The sequence below is a fragment of the Cyprinus carpio genome, chromosome B16, assembly GCF_018340385.1.
Source record: "Cyprinus carpio isolate SPL01 chromosome B16, ASM1834038v1, whole genome shotgun sequence".
NCBI lineage: Eukaryota > Metazoa > Chordata > Actinopteri > Cypriniformes > Cyprinidae > Cyprinus > Cyprinus carpio.
This window is the reverse complement of record NC_056612.1, coordinates 15,551,579-15,573,464: the sequence shown is the minus strand read 5'-3', so window position 1 is coordinate 15,573,464 and position 21,886 is coordinate 15,551,579. Positions and strand designations below refer to the sequence as shown.

The 21,886-nt window shown below is 38.0% G+C and overlaps 1 protein-coding gene across 4 annotated transcripts in view; it reads left to right on the top strand.

Moving 5' to 3' along the window:
- Positions 1-21,886, top strand: part of LOC109054926 (ETS domain-containing transcription factor ERF-like) — a 76,246-nt gene that overhangs the window by 31,467 nt on the left and 22,893 nt on the right. For 3 of the 4 annotated variants that reach the window (XM_042741054.1, XM_042741052.1, XM_042741053.1), the window contains 2 exons: positions 3,626-3,704; positions 12,461-12,618. The gene's annotated coding sequence lies outside the window, so the exon portion shown is untranslated. Of the gene's footprint in view, positions 1-3,625; positions 3,705-8,316; positions 8,953-12,460; positions 12,619-21,886 lie in introns of those variants that run through there. The other variant, XM_042741055.1, reaches the window with a different exon arrangement.

Genomic DNA, 21,886 nt, shown 5'->3' with positions numbered 1-21,886 from the left:
GTTTTATAATAAGCTTTATGATACAATCACAATATTTTGCAATATTCTGGTAACTTCATGTTACTTTTGTGCAGGTGTAATTCTCTGTTTTATAGATAGATGGATGGATGGACAGAGGAGAGGACAAACAGACCAGATAGATAGATAGATAGGTAGATAGTTAGGTGGATGAGTGGATAGACAGAGGACAAGCAGACAAGATAGATAGATAGATAGATAGATAGATAGATAGATAGATGATACATAGATAGATAGATAGATAGATAGATAGATAGATAGATAGATATAAATGGACGGACGACAAACAGACAGGATTGATAGATAGATAGATAGATAGATAGATAGATAGATAGATAGATAGATAGATAGATAGATAGATAGATAGATAGATAGATAGATAGATAGATAGATAGATAGATATAAATGGACGGACGACAAACAGACAGGATTGATAGATAGATAGATAGATAGATAGATAGATAGATAGATAGATAGATAGATAGATAGATAGAGTCATATTATAGATAGATAGATAGATAGATAGATAGATTTATTATATTTTTCCATTTTTTTGTACCTTAATATCCTCTTTTATCAAGTCAACAACCGTCTCTCCCCCTCCCGCTCTGTTCTGCCCTTGCCTCCCTCCCTCTCTCTCTCTACCTCTCTCACTTCAATCTCAAGTGTTTTCAATTTTATTCTAGAGTGGAATTAACTACCCCCGATGTCAAATTGCCGACGAAATCGATAATAATATCTTTACAAAAGAGGATATTCCAGTCTCTCGCGTCGGCTTTTGAAAAATGGAAAATTTAGCCGAGATTGATTCATTAGTTGACACGTTATAGGACGGTATAAGTATTGATCGTGGCCTGTCATGTCCCATCTCGGCTAATCGAAGCTGAGGCGCTCTGTCGATGGGCGCATTTTTCATAATTCCAACGCCGGGGAGAGAGACTAGCCGACGGAGGCGACTGCAAGGCACTGAGAAAAGAAGAGAGTGTATAGGGCGAAGGGGGGCAAAAAGAAAGATAGAAGCAGGAGAGATGGCTGTGGGGAAATATGTAGGGGGCAAAGAGGGGAAGAGAGAGAAATAAGAGTGAAAAAGTGGTATGGGGTAAAAGGGGAAAAAACTGGGGCCGCATTACATTTTTTTTAAAACAGCACCACAGCTGACAGGGTGAGCTGGGGGGTGTTTAGGGGGAAAGGCTATGTTAATAGTGCAGGTATTGGGGCGTAAATAATGAATGCATTAACTAATTAAATACAAAACGATTAGAAAACGAGATGGAATGGAGAACGCGACAGGAAAGAGAGTGACGTCCACTCGGTCTCGGCTCGCGAAGAATGGGGTTTAATATGGAGTTGAGGCTTGGAGGTGTGAAAATGGTCGGATGAGAAGACGGAGTGAACGGGCGGGGGGGAATAAATAGAAATCGAATGGTTTGAGTTCGGGAAAGAAGTTCTGAGACGGAAAAAAAATATATAGGGAGAGTGAAAGGCCATGACGTTGATTGAGAAACTTTTGATAGTTGTTCAACCTGGGCACCAGTCTCACCTCTTATGTGTTGGCTCACTCAGATTACAACAGATAGGCCATTTCATCTCCAATCACTGTAATGCATCTGCTCTTGAGGTTTTTTCCCAGTTATATAGCCTAGTACAACGTATTTTTGTGAGCTTTACGACTAGGAGGATGCAACTGGATAGGCTAACTAAGAGAACAAACGTCTAAATCTCATCACTTTGAAAACGTGCTTAAATGTGCACTGTCTTTATTTTCTAGATTAAAAAAAAAAAACTTTTACAAAAAAAAATGCATCTATTGAAATCCTCTTAAAATTCTGTATTTTCAAATGAACAAGATCCAGTAATGTCAGTGGCCCAATAAAAACTGTTTTAGTTTACATAGACTTTACATAAATCCCCTTGTAATCAGAAAATTTATCGGCCTACAGAACATAGGTATCATGGGGAAAAGTTTTGTTTTTCACGATGTTACATTCAGACTGCTTGTGTGATAGTAAGTCTCAAGTCATATTGGCCGGTGCAACAATGAAAATATTACAAGTGCGTATTTAAAATGGGTTAATAAAATGTAAAATATTATTAAAATAAGTTAAAAGCAGATATTTTATCTTTGCACCTCTCATCACTAATGTTGTCACGGATCTTAGGTCATATGTTTCTATGCTTATACCACCAGACAGAGAGGGGAAACCTTTCAATTGATCATGCATGTCCACTCTATCCTATTACAGTCTTCCATTATTCAATTAAGCCTGTGATCTGTGGCCAAACTCTGGACTGGAACAGATGTTAGATGTGGAATGAACTCCTTTATCAAAAGCAGGCCCACTAAACATTTAGATTTAATGTTGTTAACACTTCACACTGTTAGAGATTTTAGGGGGGATTATAACAGACTGCATGCTCTTCAAAAACAGTTAAGGTAGCTAAATAAAAAAGATGACTGGCAGATGAATATGAATATTAATTAAGCACTTGAAGAACAAAAATAATGAGTGGATGAGTTAAGGCAGATAGAAGAGATGGGTTCGGATTGCATTCAAGAGAGGGATGGTGAAAGAAGAGAGTGTAAATGTGTGCGGTAGATGGAGAAATAGAAAGAGGGGGTGAGCGGGGTCTTGGTACTTGGCAGTCTCTGAGTATCTCAGGTTCTCTCCGGCCGAGGAAAGCGGTCGATATTTAATTGTTATTGCTAGCATGGAACGTACGGAAGCGGTGCCTGTACGAAAATTTCTCATTTATTTGGTATTCTTGTTTTCTCTCTTTCACTCTCTCTCTCTCCCTCACCCCCTTGTAGAGAGTTGAAGATGTAGGTGGGGGGTATTTAGACATTTGTGATACAAAAGAAAGTGGGCACAGTGGGTAAAAGCGGGAAAAAGACTCTTCTTTCACCTAGTAAGTTTAGTTTTCTTAATTAATCGTGCTGCAGCAGCCTATTCCACGCAAGCAACACGTTCTTTGACTTGAGCTCACCCCTCAGCCCAGTCCTCCACTCCCACCTGTCCAAAATGAAAAATCCGTCATTTTCCATCAAACGTCCAACCAAATATTATCTACACTCTATTCCGAAAGATCGAAACTTATTTAGGGCGACTGGATTCGCCATATGTTTTCAAATTTCATTCCTCCATGAACTTTATTTTCCCCGACTTTGGACAAAATTATAAACCGATCGATCTCCTATCTGCCCACTGTCTACATATATTTTCCGCGGCGGTCTCCGTTTTTGCTCTCAGTCGCCGGTCAATTTTCTGACCCTTTAGCGCGAGACCAGGTACAGACTAGCGAACGCTCCCAAACCGCGATTAGCTTAGCTTTAGGGAATGTCCCCTAGACTCTTTACCTCCTCCATCCCCCCTTGACCTATCTTCTTGGTTCTCCCTGACATATCCCCTTCTCTCCTCCTCTGTTTACCGGCGCGCTCCACTTGCCCCTCGTACACTAGCGCGCGATTCGTCATGTGCAGTTCAGTTTGAGCTCACTCTTTCCAACACATCCTGCACGCTTTGCAGTGCATATGTTGGCTCATTGTGAACGGTAATTCGAAGAGACAAAAACCAACTTAATGCACAAGTTGATTTTCTGTGGTTTCCAGTCGCTGTTGTGGGCTGCAGATGCTATCCACGGGAACCCGGAAATCCAAGTGTTAAGTCGATGTGAATGCGCAGCGGCAGGTGAGTAAAGCTCTTTACTTTTTGACTATAGACTACGTCTGAGTGCAGAACCGGTTTCAAAACAAAGAATGTTCATTTACAGGAAAATATAACTTGCCCGCACTGAATGATTGAGAGTGCATAACAGGATGCTGCCACCTTGGGTGTCTGTGAATTTGCCCCTGTTGCAGACAGCATTTTACTTTTCATGACAATGATTAGAAAAACGTGTCACATTACGCAGTGTGGTGTTTTATAGCTGCTGGGTGCGGAACGGTGCGACGGGAAAGGGTGAGAAAGGAAGGGGAATTGAAAGGTGATGCACGGTACACCTGTACTCCCGAAGTGATTGCTTTATTGGTGATGATTCCTTGTGCTCATTGGTCGGTGTCATGTTTTGAACTTTTAAGTTGGTGCTGTACTAATCATAAGTCAAGATTTAAAGGAAGGCTACATTGTAGACTTATCAAAACACCTTTCATCTGCATTATTCTAACATATTATTCTAACATGTGGTGAGGACGTTTAGTATTTTGCACCTAAAAGTAATATTTTACTTAATTTCTTTATCTTGTGCAGGATTGTGCTTTGAGTAGATTTTTCAAATCAACTTAAAACCATGAACTTTTTTAAACACTTTTTACACTTTCACTTAGATCACTGGAAGTCTGGTAGTCAGGCCTTCAAAAAACAATCAGTAATGTGAAAAATCTTCAGAGTGAATGGCAATATGACTTATGATTGACATATCTTCAGAAGATGTCAGTAAGTGTTTTGTAGTGAACCTGTGGCAGTTACTTCTTGATGCATGGTGTGAACCTATAGTGTGTACAGCTTTCATTAGGCATGATGGGAAATGTAGTTTAGCTTCTCCCGGAGTTCAGCTCAGACATACAAACGTATCTACTAAGTTTATAAGCCAAAATTTATGGAGGATATAACAGACTAATTACTGCTCCAGTGAGGATAAAACACTCATAATGCTTTACTTGAATATGGCCTTCTCCCCCATTTATTGCAGTGCTGACAGCACACTGCTGTACAGTCAATGGCCACATCATTCCTCATTCCTTTTATAGCTCTGAGACATTTATGGGCTTCCAGAGGGTTTAAGTAAGAGTTAACAAAAACCAGGATACTGGTTTTATTCACCTGGGTGCTGTAAGTGGTATTTGTGCAATGAACTTAAAACTATGATTTGGCACTTAAGGCTAGTTAAATTGATCAGACAACAGATTATGTACTTTGCTAATAGTCAAGTATGCTTACCATACAGTTTTTAGGTTTAAGATCTTGTAGGGTTTTAGTACAGCAAGATATAGGAGTGGAGACAAAACTTTCTTCTCAGAGTTCAAGTACAAAGTAAAAGCTCAACACTTTGATTGCAGTCTACCCTACCTCCCTTCCTTTACTCCCACTTAACCCCATATTTCACAGCTGAACTGTAGCTAATTTAACCCAAGTTAGCCACACACAGCTCTATCCACTCGAGAAGCATGCCTAATTACCCTCAATTAAATCACTTAGCAAACGAGAAAATTACTTTGATATGAAATAGTGCACATGGAAGCATGACGAGAACAGACTCTAGTGGGCTGCTGGACTGTGTGGAGTTACGAGGTCTCAGAGAAAGAATTATGGGGGATGTAGTTGTCTTGCTTCAGGCCAATACATAAAAAAACAAATATCAAATAATGCAATGCTTGAGAGAATGTTGTTCTGACATTTAGCAAGTGTGAAATTGATTTTATTCCTAGCATGATTTTTAGGCGCCGATATTATTACCAATCCAAACTTTTGTCCGATCTAGTAATAGGATTTAAATTCGACATTAGATTTGGTGCCAGATTAACAGGATGAACTAATCAATAAGAAAATTATTATGATGAAAATGGACAGCTATGCAATTATTCAGCTAGGTAATATGTTTCAGAGTTTGGTGGAGCGAGTTCAGTGACTTCTAATCCCATAACATGCATTACTTTAATGATATTCTTTATTTTCAAGAGCATGTAGTTTCCATGAGTCAGTTTGTCAACTTTCTCCCATAAAATCTTTGTTTTAAATTATTTTTTATACTTTGGAACTATATTTTCTGATTAAAAAATAGTTTTGGCAAGATGTTGCAAATATATAAATTAAGTGAAATAAATGAAACCATGCTACATTGCAGATTAGTCTGTCTGCCATTAAAGTTTTTTAAATTACATGAATTAGAAAGGGAGATATGTTGTTTACATAGTAAAATTTGTTTGCAGTTCACATGTCCTTTTGTATTCTCTTTACTCAGCTACTCCAAAGGCAAGCCAGGCCTCACTAACAAAACAACTACTTTTATTTTATGAGTTGGGAACATTGTACGATCTAAAAATTCTTCGTCAGACTGAGGCAGCAGGTGTAGTTAATCATCACAGAATAAATGTGCTATATTGACTTTAGAAGCTGCTTGCTTCTAACTGTTTAGCCTATTGCTATTTTACCAGCACTAGAACATCCACTGGTAACAATTATTATAATCATCACCAGCCTAATACTTTCATAGTGCTTATAAATGTCCAGTTTACCTCATGCTCTGTTGCTGGAGAGAGAGGCAGCCCAGAAAAGGCAATGCAGTTAGAGATAATTGTAAACAGTAGTAGTAATAACACCAGGCCCAACAGTGATAACAATTAGATTTGATTTCATTTGAGGATGCCTCCACAGCTGCTACCCCTGCCCCCCATAGTCCTCCAACCCCACAAACGGACCACTCTGAACCCCAGCACCTAACAACAACCCCACCCCCACCCCATGGGGCCGTCTCCCCTCCAGATTAAAGTGGGTGTGTTAATTCGGTGGTGTAGCGATCGAAGAGCTCTGGCAACAATGGGAAATGGGCTATTGATCAGACCTGCTCAGATTAAGACTGGGGACTGGAGCTCTTTCTTGCTCTCTTTCCCTCTCCTTTTCTCTTCGTTTTCCCATCCCTCTCTTCAGTTCTCTCACAGCTTGTCTGTTCTTCCTCTTTTCTTTCCTTTTCTTTCTGTATCTCTTTCTATTTGTTGTACCTTGTTCTATCCATTTGTGTCTAAAGACATACAGAGGCCTCTATCTTTTCTCATTCTCCTTCTTTCTCTGTTTGTGGTTCCCATTTTCAGAGAACACAAACTTACTGCCAATAATAAGCTATTTCTTCTTTTTTTTTGGGAGGGGGGGGGTGATGTCATAATGATCAAAATGACTAATAAAATAATAATTATTCACTTATGTTCATTTATTTTTTATTAAATGTGCATCCAAAACCAGATTGTTTTTATTCAAGCTTAATATATGATTTTATATATGAAATTTAATATATGAAAATCCCTAGAGACCTAAATTGTGCATGATTATACAACTGGAGCACAATATGTCCTTTGCCAACATGATGCGGTTGTGAATCGGATCCACATTGTAAAGTGATAAACCATACAGTAAGGAAGCGGACAGTAAATCCATACGGTGCAAAGTGAGCTTTAAAAATCTCAGCTCTACCTATACGAATAACCTCAATCACTGATAATGGGATAGGTCAGTCTTCTCCCTCCCACCTAATAGATGCACCATCAGTTGTCACCACAGTCACTGACATTACAGCAAACCATGCACCTTGCATTCATAATGCCATCAGAGAGGCCTGTAAGACACAGAACATTAGAGTCTATTACATGTGTCTGGGCTTGTATTCACATCCTCTCATGATCCATGTGTGTATGTTGTATGCATGTCAATGTGGGTTCAAGAGTGAGCAAGTGAGAAAAAAAGAAAACTGAAAAAAGGGATTACACCTCTAAATATAGGCCTATTTATTTTTTATTTTTCATAATACATAAAAGAAATGTATAATAATATATATTATAACAAATATATTCTTTCCTTATTTTATATTACATTATTATTATTAATATATTAACTAATCTTTTCCTAACTTGTCCAGGCTGCATGTATTCTTGCATGTATACTTTATCACTATGAAATCAGTTTTTAATGAGTATTTTATTTCTGAATTTGCAACGCTGAATCACCTGAGAATGGAGAATGGACTTCTGACCCTCTCTAGTCATTGTGTTCACTAGAGGGCGATAAAGACGTGCATGACGGTATTGTTCAAGTCAGGTTAATATTGTTTGAGACTGTATAATTGGCAGAACCTTTGTATCATTTCCCCACCCAATCCATCTTTCTTATTTCATTCTCTTTATGCATCCGCTCCTAGACTCCGATCATCTGCCTCCTTCCACACCCCAGTGGGTTCCATAGGTTTACCTAATGGATTATTACGTAGCAGATCAATTAAGTCATTTAAGTTTGTTAGGTTCAGTCAATGGCTTGGAAAAACCGTGATGTTTACTTCTGTTCGAAGTCCAGAATCAGTGAGATCAACTCTAGTTTTGTAGGCTATTTGTTTCCAGTGTTCAGGTTTTTAACAATTTGACAGTTAAACGATCTGATACTGGATTAAGATTAAGTCTTGAAACGGCTCTAAAATTTTAGCATGCATGCTTTTCATTTCATGCATCACCAGGCAAAGGTGTTAAAGCGGCTCAACGACTGCAGCTCCTCAGCCTGAGTTAAGGAGATGATAAAATTATCCAGATACTTTTGTTGTTGATACATTTTACGGACTAAAACTAAATCAGGCTTCTGTGATGGTGCTGATGAAAGTATGATGACTACGTGAAGTGTTTTGCTGCGTGCGGCTGAGTGTAAAACTGAAAGTAGCCTAGCGTGAACAATGGACATTAAGTCCAAAAGCAAAATAGACAGTAGCCTATCTGGAGAATCGCCAGAGGGACAGTTGTGTATGCGAGAATGTTAGGACGCGAGTAAAGGGGATTTTCTGGCGAAAAGAATGAGAGGGAGAGAAGAAGAGAGGGAGGGGGTAGGACAACACACACACACACACACACACACACACACACGCACTTCATATACGAGACAGAGGAGCGGAAACGGGTCGAATCCTACTTCAAATTCTCTTTCCTCTCGGCTTGTCGACCGGGGAAAACAAACCGACCCGAGGCACAGGGAATGGGGATTTACTAATTAACTACTTACCGAGAGATGCACACCTCCTCAGCGCCCTCCCTCCCTCTCATTCAGTTCCCTCGGTCGTGGTTATTAGTGTCGAGGTGCTTCTACGGTTCCCGGCTCCGCGCGCCCCGGATCTCACACCAGGAGGGTGAAAGCGCACTAGGGTTAGATAGTTTCTACTTTGTACGGTTGGAGAACAAGACCAGGAAAGGCTGAGGTATGTTACACGCTTTGTGTTATCAAAACGTTGACTATGACAAGATTTCACAAAGTGGCATTTTGGAACTTTTTGTCGCTTTTGAAAATACTCATAGGCTATTTTATGGATGCGTTTTAGTTGTGTCTTATTATTATTATTATTATTATTATTATTATTATTATTATTATTATTATATTAGCAGCCTATTATTAAAATTATTTAAACTTAAGTATGAAACTTTTCCTGTTCATTTGTGTAGGCTACATTTAGCTGAAACATGTATTTTCGTAATTTGTATAAGGTAAAATCCTTTTCCAGTTTTGTGTAATTATGAAAAGCGCTGAAGTCGCGTGCACACTTGCAAACAGCCTCGAGAGCAGTGCGGTCCTTGCCTCGTCGGATTAGCCGTTAAGTGTCTCTATTTGTTAACGCTGTTCGTTGAGCCCTCACCTACACGCCACACTATCAATCAGTCAATTAAACAGTCACTCTCACGGCAACTAGAGACGTTTAATGTGGACTAAGCGCCGGGTGTGTGTGTATCCCTTCGATCTGCCGAATGACCGAGCTCAATTTACTCTCACAAGTGCATAACGTGTGCTGCTCCATTCATTCATCCTTGTCATGTTGGCTACTGGTCAAATGCGAGCGAGAGGACAAAATTTACTTATTTACTTGGATACATTTTTTGTTGCTTAGTCGCCGGTTTTGATATTTTATTTTCTGGGAAATTTAGAAGTTTGGGAAATGTAATAGCCTACAATACAATTTTATTAAAAAAATGGACCAGCATAAATATGTTTCGTAGCTACATTTGGTATAAAACTTTAGGCATGTGGTATTGCGTTTCATTTTTTATAGGCTATCCTTGCAGTTTGTCAAAAAATTAGTTGGTTTATTATAACGTTGTGGCCAGAAATCTGGAACTCGCAAACTTTTTGTTTGCACCTGCGCACATAATTCAGCACATGTCAAGTTAAACCTGTTATTATAGGAAAACTTTAAAGCATCCTGCTCAATATGTTCCCGTTAAATCTTCAACAGTTCGACTAGTTTGAGCCTGTATTTAATCCATAACTCTCGGTTATAGTTTGTTGAAAAAAAAAAGAATCAAAATGCTATTCCCAGGCGATATTTGATGCATACCCATGGTAGCACATAGTAGCCTATATATCTCATCAATTATTACTTACACAATGTTTTTGATAAGTGTTTATAAATCAATAAACAGATATTCAGCTTTAATCATTGCAGATGTAGCCTACTGATCTATCCATGGATTTTTTTTTTTTTAAATCAACCGAAAGATTCAGTTTGGGTTGGTTTAAATATTCACTAAAACGTGCGAATCCTGAAAAGTACAAAGTTGCTTTGGTTTAGTTTTTGCTCTTTTCGTTTACTTTACAGTCCTGACTCGGCTCATCTCTAAACTCCGTTGATGATCATCTGAAGCTGCAGAGTTTCAGCACTCAACTACATCTTGAAAGTGTTGAATAAGAAAGACCTCGAATGTGACTTGTATGCTAAATATTACACTGCAAAAATATTAATCAATTTGATGATTCAAATAATTCGAATTTTTGTTTTGTTTATTAAATAGAAACGTAAACGGAACAGTATTTTTTTACTGCCTTTATATTAGCCTAATTGTCTTATATTAAACACAATTTGTCAAAAGTATGCTGTAGTCGGTAATAATATAACTTTTTTTTTTTTTTTTTTTTAGCGTAAAACGGTTAGTGGATCATTTTGGTAATAAGTTTTATATGTTAAATTCGAAGTTTGCTTAATATAATGACTTTGAAAGTATGCATCCGTTGAATGAGGCAGATTAATATTGTAATCGGTTATTTTTAGGTGAATGTTTTGACAATAAAGTATGAAATAATTATAATTATAAAGTAATAGGCCTAAGTAATAATATTTTGCGAACTAATAGGCATAATAATAACAACAACAACAATAATAGGCACTGTATGATTATTGTTAAATATAATAACCTAATAATAATAATAATTATTATTATTTTTATTATTATTCCATCATAATAATTATGGGGGGAAAAAATAACCGATTGAGAATTACGGGGATTTTGCTTGTTACTTGATGTAGCCTAAATGTCCCTAATTGTAATTTTGAGCCCGTCCTCTCAGTCCTTGAACATCTTGCATCTTCCGAGTTCACTGCATTCTTTACGTGTTTTCACATTATTTGATTTCAATCAAAGTAATTAACCGCAGGATGTCAGTCCAGGAATTTGGACAATATCCAGAACATCCATTAATTCAATCACACGCCCGCCTGCGCCGTTCCTCTGCGGATCCCTCCTGCGTCTATCTCTTTGTCAATATTTGTTGGAAATATTTCCGACATTAAATGGCATTTGGGGATATCTCTCCTCTCCACATCACTCAGTTTCCCCCCTCCCTCTACCCCAACACTGCCTTTGCTTAGTCCGCATACCGAAACTGCTCACCTGGCCAAACTTTGTTTTGGAATCACGATGCTTCGTTACTGGAAGCTATACTGTAGCTGATAATGATGACATGTAAATGTTATAATGTTACTGACATGGTTGTGTTCATCATCATCATCATCATCATCATAATAATAATAATAATAATAATAATAATAATAATTATTATTATTATTATTATTATTATTATTATTGTTGTTATTATTATTACAAATTAAATACAATAATTAATTAATTGAAATTCTAATAACAAGAAGAATAAGAAAAAAATCTTTATACAAAGTAAGTTACTTTATTTTAAAATATTTTACATTCTGTAACCATTCATTTCGAAAACTGTTATTTAGGCTACCTTTACATCTTATCATATCGTGAAATATTTATTTAACTTCACGGCTGACACTTGTTACAAAGACTTTAGTTTGGATGAAAACACTTTTTTAATCCCATACATTTTATAGCTTTAGGCTACATTTTGTATGTTTTCTTCAGATTCTCTATTTCTGAAATTCTTCAGATTGTCTTTTTATTTCTAACTATGAGCGCTGCTGTTATAAATTAATCAGTGATTAAAAAATAAACTCAGTGCTGAGTTTGATCAAAGAAAAGCCTAATAATGTGTAATTTTCGTTTTTCAGATTTAGATTAGAATTAGTTTTTTTTTAGCTCAACGCGGTTTGCGCAACTCCATGTCGATGTCGCTTTGTAAAATGATTGCATTGGATAATTAGCTAAAAAAACTGAAACTCAAAAAAGCAGTGTATGTTGTTAATGTATTTTATTTTTTATTTTTTTCATAATTAAAGGTTTATCTGACATGTTAGAGAATGGTAAAAAGCGTAAAAAGAACTATATGCAAACTGATAAGTTCCCGAAACCTAAATTGTCGGAGGGAAAAAAAAGCTTTCCAACTCTTTGCTGTCACATACACTAAAATAAGTTATTGATGTTATGAGGTTAGGCTGTTTAACATGTATTTCTTACTTTTACAATTGCAGTTGTAAATTGCAGTTGAGTTTGTTTTATCAACAATTTATTTTTCCGTTTTAGCGCATCAATTATACTGCTGCACGGAACAGCACAATCTTTGCTCGCCGAATTGGATCAGATAAAGCCCAGCGATTCTCGGTCCATCCTACAGCCAGCAGCCACGGTGCCGGCTCCGGCCCTTGGTTTCCGTCTTGAGGCGAGGCCACTTGGGAGTGCCGGTGAGTTCAGCTCCGTAAAACAAACACACACACACTTAGACGCACACGGGTCTGTTTTACATCTCGCATCCATTTTGCTTCGTAAATGTTGCTCGAGCGACGCACTGTAGTGAGAAATCGCATCGTGAAATTGTTCACAACAGTTTGTCAGAACATATGGCTTAATTCGCAGCATCTGTTATTCCATTACGCTTTGAAATATACTGTCACAAGTTAAGTACCTAAATTGTTGAAAAAAATATTTGTTATCTTTATTATGTTTTCATGCATTTGGAACCATTGGGATATTAACAAATTGTAAACACAAATTACTGAATTAATAATTAATTCACATACACTTTAAATCAGTTGTTACATTATGGATGTAATTCAACTTGATCTAACCTGAAAAATACTTTAAATGTAGTCAGGTTGATAATCAGTCATATTTAATAATTTTGTATCAAGCTGAGTAAAATCAGTTATGAAGCAAACTTTATATTACCTAAGGATACATTTTTACAGCGTGCACAAAAAGAAAAACAGAGTTAAGATGGCTTAAAATGTTTCAAATCTTGTGTTTTTAGGCATTCAACTTTATATTTTCTTCCAACTCTTTGAGAAGCGAAGTTTGTGATAGATTTCTCTCCTCCTCTCCCAGTTCCTGCTCTGTCCCCTCTCCCTTCCCACTGTGTTCTTTCTTCCTATCTCGTCCACCTCCCATGCACCCCTAGTAGCTACAAACTTGTACACAATAATAACACCAATATATATCAATCTATCTCTCTATCTGGCTTGTCGGCGGTGTGGAGAGTGCCTAGAAGCCTGAGAGTAAGGAAAGGTCAGTTAATCGATGGCGCCCAATTTGACAAATCCAAGTGAGTCTTATCATCTGCAGTATTTAGGGGTGATAGAGGGCCTCCGAGATAACTGTTTAATCCTGACGGCAACCGCAAGGGGAAAGAAGGAGATAGAAATGTCCGCGGGAGAGAAAGAGACATAAGCTTGAGAGAAAGTTGGAGAGATGGGTATAGAGCAGAGGGTGTAGGTTAAATAAAAGAGTTCAGAGGTTAGACATACTAGGCTTTTGAAACAGACAGAAGAGTGTGGAGAGTAAAAGAAGTCCCAAACCATTTCCTAAATTCCTGAAGCAATTTAGCAGTATATAAAATTCAATGAAAAATTATGTCATCATTTCCTTACTTCATATCATTCCAAACCTGCATGCTTTAATTTTTCTGTGAAACACATAAGAATATATTGAGAATTTTTTTTTACATTTTTTTTTTTTGTCAATTTAATGAAGTCACTGGGGTTTAATGTTGTTTTGGACCCCATTGAGTTCCATTATATGGTCTTCTGTAATGTTCTGCAGAATAAATCATACAGGTTTGAAATGACATGTGGGTGAACAAATGACACAATTTAAATGAACCTCACTGTAACATGTTTAGAGAACAAGAAATTTGTAGTCCATGACCTATATCTGCATATAATACTGTTTTTAAAGTTATGATTTTTGATATTAAGGACTTTAGCAAACACACACTTATCACTTGTTGGCCATGAGTGGTGCTTAGTCAAGTACACAGCCTCCTACTCTTGTCCTCTCTCACCGTCTCAATACCAGCTCAATGTAATTCGATTGAGATTAGTTGCACTGGCATGACAGGAGATTCCTAGTATTGCCAAAACACTTAGGAGGCAATGACAGGCTCCCATCGACATGTTCTAATACAAGACTCCACGACTGGCCATGCATCACCACTACAGCATATTGGCATGAAAGGACACACATAGTATTAGCATAGGGGTTTGAATGTGTGTGCATTTATGAGTAAGTGAGCTCATAACTCGGAAAGAGCTAGAGATGAAAGTAAAAGATAAGAATACATCAGCGAAGAGCATAAGAGAGACAGAGAGACAAATGGCAGAACAGAATTGAGTTATAATGTGCAGAAGCAGCAGGAACGGTACTTGGGAAAGACGGACAGGGAGACTGATGGTGACTGAGTGAAAGTGCGGGAGAGGGAGACGAAGAGTAAGTGGTTTGAGAGGATGGATGAGGACAGGAAAGGGAGAAGGCACAACCGAGACATACAGCAGCTTTACAAGAGCGGAGATTAAGGCAACATGTCCCTGGTCAGTCATTAATCTGGTTTAAAAGCAATTAAGCTAAGACTCTCTGAGAGAGAGAACGAAAAAGAGAGAGTGAGATAAAAAGAGAAAGAGAAAATGTGATTATTTGGGTTTATTTGGCTCCTTAGCACATGCAACCTGTGTAAGGTGTAAGGAATCAGACAGAACAACCTTGATTATTGACCCTAAAGCTTCAGTATTTCTGTCCAACACTGTTTCGTTCCTCATCCTTAGTGTGCATCATGGCCATTGATGTTCCAGATGTGTATCACAGGCTGCAGGTCGACACCGGGCCTCACCACATGTGTAATGTTTCTGCGTCCACGGGGAGATTGTGATACAGATAGTGCTACCACCTGACAGACAGACAACAGAACATAAATCACACATGGAAGCTCTTGCGTGTGCACAGAGAGACAGTTTTATCACGCAGTCTGTTCTACAAAGTAATTAACAGCTATGCAAGCAGGGAAAGGTCAAAGCAAAGAGATGCTGAACTCTTTCTATTTTTGCAAACAGGATCTTCAGGTTTAGTCTGGTCATTTACTTTGTAATTTAATTTACATTATAGGGGAACAAGATCATTAAGAAATCCAGTGTGTTTCCAGCCTCATGTTTGATTTATAGATTTTCAGGATTGTACACAACTCTGAAATTAATTGAGAATGCATTTTTAATTCCAATACAGTTGCTGAATTCAAGCTTAGCAAACAGGATAGAGAACTGACATTCTAGTGTAAGGAAATAGAATTCAAATGAACTGAAATTCAACAAAACTTATACAGGGGTGGCCAAAATTGTTAGAACACTTGGCATATTTAACTACCTGCGATGGAAGGAATCTGCTGGAACATTGTTTCAAGTTTGGCCACCATGTTTGAAGTTTTATTAGCCTGACAGATGGACAGACAGACAGACAGACTGACAGATAAATGTTTTTCATAATAATTAATAAACTAACCTTAGTGGAACCGGGATGGAAGAACACTTCAATTCCCAGAATGCATTTCCTGCATTGAATTTATTTAAATTGAGTCAAATTCTCAAATTCCCATGAATGTTCCCCAACCGTGACATATCTATTAATGGTTGCACCATTGTAAAATTAAACCGAAAGAGACAGAGAAAGAGAGAGTTCTTTAAAATGTGATGGATTGAGTCCGTCTTGTTTTCCACTTTACCCGAAGTGAAAATACAGAAGTGTTGACATAGATTTTGTGGAGTGTTGCTCATTGTTGACCAGGATGGAGTGCTATCGACTGGCTCTTCCTGCTGAGGGATCACCGTGCAGCCCTGAGGCCAAACCCAGTGGTATTTAATACACTGCACTGGTGACCATACTGCCACACTACTCATAGTGTGTGTGTGTGCTCCTATTTACTCAGTCACACTCTTATACACTCATTCATGTTTAAATACATTCAAAGACTCAGTCTACAAATGCAGTACCTCAAAAATACAAACTTGGAGAGAAACAGTTGCTTTGTGACAGTCTCTTAAAAAGCAAGAAACTGGGTTAGATGTCTCCAAAGTGTAAAGATGTAAAACGGGACAAAGAAGGAGAAGGGGGACAACATGAGAGAAAAAGATGCCACAAAGACAGCCTCTGGGTAGGATCTAATTTGCAAAAAGGGAGGAAGCACAGAAGAAGTTGTTCACTAGGGAGAGAGAAAAAAGAAAGACAAGGGAAAGACAGAGATACACAGATGGGAAGGAGAAGGGGGGGGGGGGGTAAAATTTCCATCAGGTTTTCAATTGGGGCGGATCAATAGTGTATTAGAGCTCACCTTGACCCCATATCTCCCCCCTCTCCTTACAGGCCAAGTCACTTGCACACACAGCAGGGGGCTGCAGAGGGACAGTGACTGCATTACTGCCTCCCTCACAGCAGCCGAAGTGGCAGAAAATGGTACAATAAAAAAGGGAGAGAGTGAACGAAAGACTGAGACTGGTGCTCGAGTGCTCCGGGAGGTAGAGCCTGCTGAGTGGTGGTTGAAAATTATAAAACATGCTGATTTATTAGATATTTCTGCATTTACCTGCGTTCAAAGCTTTCTAAATCTCGGTGTTCTTGTTCACATATGAACACATACATGCGAGCACACTGCAGACTGCGCATGCAAAGAGACAGTGAACTTCAATCCACTTTGGAGGAGGAGGCAGGGGGCAGCGGGCACAAAGGAATGGGGGGGAGAGGTTGAATGAAAAAAATTGATCTGGGAATTTAGCATTTAGACACAGTTTACAAAGCGATATGGAGGGAAGGCAAAAGAGCACAGGGGACCGGAGGGGCCAGACACTTAACTTTACAAATGGTCAGCGTCACCCAGGCGGCTCGGCTCCAAAATATGAAAATCTCAGGTGGAAGAGCTTCTATATTTTGAAGTCTTGTCATTTAATACTCTTCTGTTTGTAGCACAAGTCAATTGCTTTCCTCTGTCTCTTTATGAGCTTGTTTGACGACCAAAAAACTGGGGGATCAAATTTGAAATGAAATTTATGTTCCTTAGACGACTCCGTAAAGACATTATTAAGACTTCACGTCTGCTATCGTTTTGTCGTGACGTTGAGGTTGTGCCGCTCAGATGAGAAGTTTTCTCCAGGCGTTTCCTCAACTATTGTTGGCTCCACACTGTTTCGCTCAGTCACACTTGCACACACAGCGACTAACAACAAAACAGAGGCGCGCACGCAGTGTCCCTACTGCTAAAGGGAAAAAAAGAAAAAGAAAAAAGGGAGAGAGAAAAAGAAATCGATCGTCGGGGATAGCGGTGCGCGTCGGAGGATCGTATCTTGTCAAAATAATATATTACCCTCATCCCCGGCTGATCGATGCGGTGGATTAGGGACGGAGGGCTCGCTCTCCCCTCCCCTACTCTGTCTCTCTCTTTTCTCTCCCTCTCTCTCTCTCTGTCCGCCGTTCCTTGCAGTTTAATATTTACCTCCGTGAAGGAATGGGCGCGACGGCGCTCACTCTTAATTGATTCCGACACTTGGGGCTCTGTGCTCGGGCTGCGGAAGAAGACGGGAGGGGTGGCTGGAATGTAGAGAGTGTGAGAGGGAAGTGGTGAGGAACAAGAAATGAGGGTGAATAGGATAAGGTCTAAAGGTACAAGATAATTCTCGAATTTTAGATGCATTTAATATGCATTTGAAATGTATTCTATTGGTATATGTTCATATTTTGTCATTGTTATTTCTTATCAAATGTAAGGCAGGAAGGAGTAGGCTATTGATTATATTATGAAGAAATGTGATCCTACAAGTTCTACCTCCCATTATGTAGCCTACAAGTTACAAGATGGCAGATGAAACAGAATGTCCAGTGAAAATGAGATAAATGAGAGAAAAGTAATGCAGATGAACACTTGTAGAACAAATAAACAAAATGTGAAAGAGAAGACAGAATCATTGAAGTACAAAAAGAGAAGACTGAGCATCAAAGAAAACAACAAAAAGAAACTTGAAAGCTTTAACAGAAAAAGAAAAATGTAATGTTGAAGAGACATTTTTAAGTTTCTTTTTTAATGTGAAGTTTAAAGTTTGAGGTCAGTGACTTTTTTTTTAAAGAAATTAATATTTCTGTTTGGCAAGGATGCATCAAAGGATTATATTTATGCTATTTATTATATTTCAAATATATGCTGTTTTGAACTTTTTGCTGTTTTGAATTGAATTTTGAACTTTCTATTTATCTAAGAGCCCTAAAAAAGATGAATCATGGTTTCCACAAAATATTAAGCAGCACAACTGTTTTCAACATTGATAATAATAAGAAATGTTTCTTGTTCATCAAATTAACATATCAGAATGATTTCTGAAGGATCTTGTGACACTGATGACACTGAAGAATATTTAACAATATTACAATTTTTACTGTATTTTTAATTAAATAAATGCAGCTTTAGTGAAAATATGAGACGTCTTTCAGTAACATTAAAATGTCTTACTGATCCTAGACAGTTAAACGATAGTGTTAATTTCACTTCAAATAAAAGGCCAGTGATAGGAAGAGATGAATGACACAAAAGCAACAGGAACCTGTAGAGCAAATAGAGGAAATGGCCAAAAGCAAAAGATAGAGACATTGAGGTAAAAATAAAGAAGAATGAGCATAAAAAATGGTCACAAAGATAAGCAGCAGAAATAAACAGGCATGGCAAGAGAACATAGGGCAACCCTAAAAAGAAAGCAAAAAACGGAGAGGAGGGGGAGAGAACAAAATTGTGAGGTGACAGAGTAATATAAAGATAGACAGAGTATGGGAACGATAGAGGGAGATGGAGAAAACAAAAGAGGCACCATATTTTCCATTGAAGGAACTCAGCTGTCATCTTGTTCTGCCAGCACAGAGCGTAGCTATAAAACACAAGAGCCAGGCAGGCCACACTCAGTGACTTATGTGTATATCTAGGCTTTGTCAATACTTCTTTCTGGCTCCCTACTCTCTCTGTTTCTGGCTCTCTTTCACACACATTCTCATAGAGGTTATGTGGGTTTCATGTTGCCCTAATAGAAACCATAGAAAACATGTGTTGTGTTTTGCATACAGAATATTGTATGACAGTGACAGATATTTGGATTGTTAAAAGTATTTGTATGATGGTGTAATTTTTTTTAAATGTAGCCTACTATTGCATACAACATCTCTTTCTCGCTTTAACCTTTTTTATTACAGCATAAATGAAAAATGTGACTTAGATTCTTCTGTGAAACACAAAAGAACATATTTTGAAAAATGTTTTTTTTTCTTCTGTACAATAAAAGTCAGTGGGTCCTAGTGTTGTTTTGGATTTCATCATCGACAAAAACAATTTAAAAAAAATTCTAAATACCTTCTATTTTCTTCCACTGAAAAATATTTTCTTTATATTCTCTCTACACATTTTTGTACATATCTAAACAACTTTAGGCCAAGGTCTCAGTGCTCTCACTATAGGTCAGGCCACACTAACATCACATGCAACTCAAGTTGTGTGGACTTAAAGTCTAGCCAATACACTGCATCTCCTTTCGTGCATTTATTGGTTTTGAAAACAGCGATAGCCATTGGGAACTATTGTGAAACAAAGCAGATTGCAAACAAAAATGCCCTCGTACATCCATCTAGCTGACTTGTCGAGTTTCTTTTTCTCTTTGTCTAAGGTTTCCCTTCCATCTCTCTTTGTATATAGGCCTACACACCTCCATTCGCTCTTTCCATTCATCTCCCTGCCGCTCCCCCTCCCTGTTCATCTCTCTCTGTATTTCCTCATCTCTGGTCTTTATTTACCGGCGCTGCGGCGCTGGCTGTGGCAGCTCAGGGAGCGGTAACAGAAGTGTCAGGTGTCATTACTTGTCTAATTCAGTAATCCGTCATCGCACACTCCCAGTGTGTATGACGTATTATACATGGACACAGCGGGTGTAGTAGGCGCTGAGGTGGAGATTCAATTTGACACGCGCAGAGGTGGGCTGTTTGGTTGAGGGGGAGGAGAGGGGGGATACAAGAGTGGAAATAAGGTCCCGAGTTTGACTGAAGACAAAGGGTAGTAAGAGTTTGAGTGATGTTGTGGATGGCTCCATATGCAATGTCTCTTGCTTTATGATAAAATTTTAACTTAAAATGACGCAAAAATGAATTACTTTTATTCACCCTCATGTCATTCCAAACCTGCATGATATTCTTTCTTTTGTGAAACACAAATATATATATATTTTTAAAAATGGGGCTCATTATTGATTTGGGTCCCATTATTGTATCAAGCAGTTGAAATTTTATTTAAGGATGAACTGTTCCTTTCATGTAACATTAAAATGTATTTTTAAATGGTAGGAGCTCAAAGCTTGTGTAAACCCAGTCTAATTCCTTAATTTTGTTAAAAAATAGCAAAACAAAGCTCTTTCTGTGTTTTCTTAAAGTTAAATAAATTCCTGCTTTGTGGTTACTGCCATAATAATTTGCTGTATTCTAGTGTTACATATCAATATTCCCATTCACCATGTTCAAACGCATACAACTTAAAATCACTATCCATTTCAATTTGTTCTATCTCAAACAAAACAATGCAGAATTTTTGTAATAATTTTAGTTTAGTTTGTGTTCTGGGCTCATTTGAAATTCTTTCCATGCATGTTGGTGAGTCACCGTTCTTTCTCTTTTTTTATGTGCCCCCTGTATGGTTAAATAACACCTACAACTTTGGTTTATTTCCAGCCTTTGTTTTTTTTTCTCTCTCTAACCAAAAAAGTGAAGCTGAAATATTCTGCAGTATTTATTGATCATATGATTTGAATTTAACCCCAGTGAGGATAATAAATGCTGCAGTAACTTTCTTAGTCTACAATTCTGTTACAATTTTCAAGAGCATTGCAGTCTTCAGTCGTCAGTGCTGCTATGGTGATGAACTTGACTCTGTGTTTATAGGAACACAAATTAAAAAAAAAACTGAGGATTGGAAATCAGAGAACTCTCCAGTGTTCCAAAGGGTCTAAAAATACCCACTGCAGTGATGAAGATCTAGATGGTAAAGAAGAATGCTATGGGGTCTAAAGTCATTTTTGGAGTCTTATTAAGGGTTTAGTAGCAGTTAGTGATGTTTTTTTTTTTTTGGTATCATTTGTTTTGTCATCAACAAGTTTGGGAACAGTCACTGCTTCTTTTGGGAGCCACATATTTGTTATTCTCGGGCCTCTATCTCTACAACAATTGGTTTAAAGAGTCTAAAACAGCTAGCTCCAAGTCTGAGATTATACAAGCACAAATTTTGATCCTTGGTAAGACCTGACACAAGGTAACATTGCAGAAGTTGTCTTTAAAGGTCATGTGGATTTGTACCTTTGATGTCAACCAGCTCCACAATCATCTCAGGTTTGATGATGTTCATCCACTGCCCTCGGCTTTGTTTCTTTAAATCATCATAAGCATAAGTAGATTGTAGAGACCATTACAGCCAATGGACTATTGGAGCTAATCTGGACACACTTATTTTGCATTGCCAGTTGTTTTTGTTGCTCACGTCATAGAAATTGCCAACTCTCAGTGAAAATGAATGATCTCTGGTTGATTTATCACTGTAAAGTTGCAAAGATTAAAGTCTCAAATCCAAAGAGATATTCTTTATAAAAGTTAAGAGTCAACTATGCCCTCCTAAAATGGCCCAAATGTTCA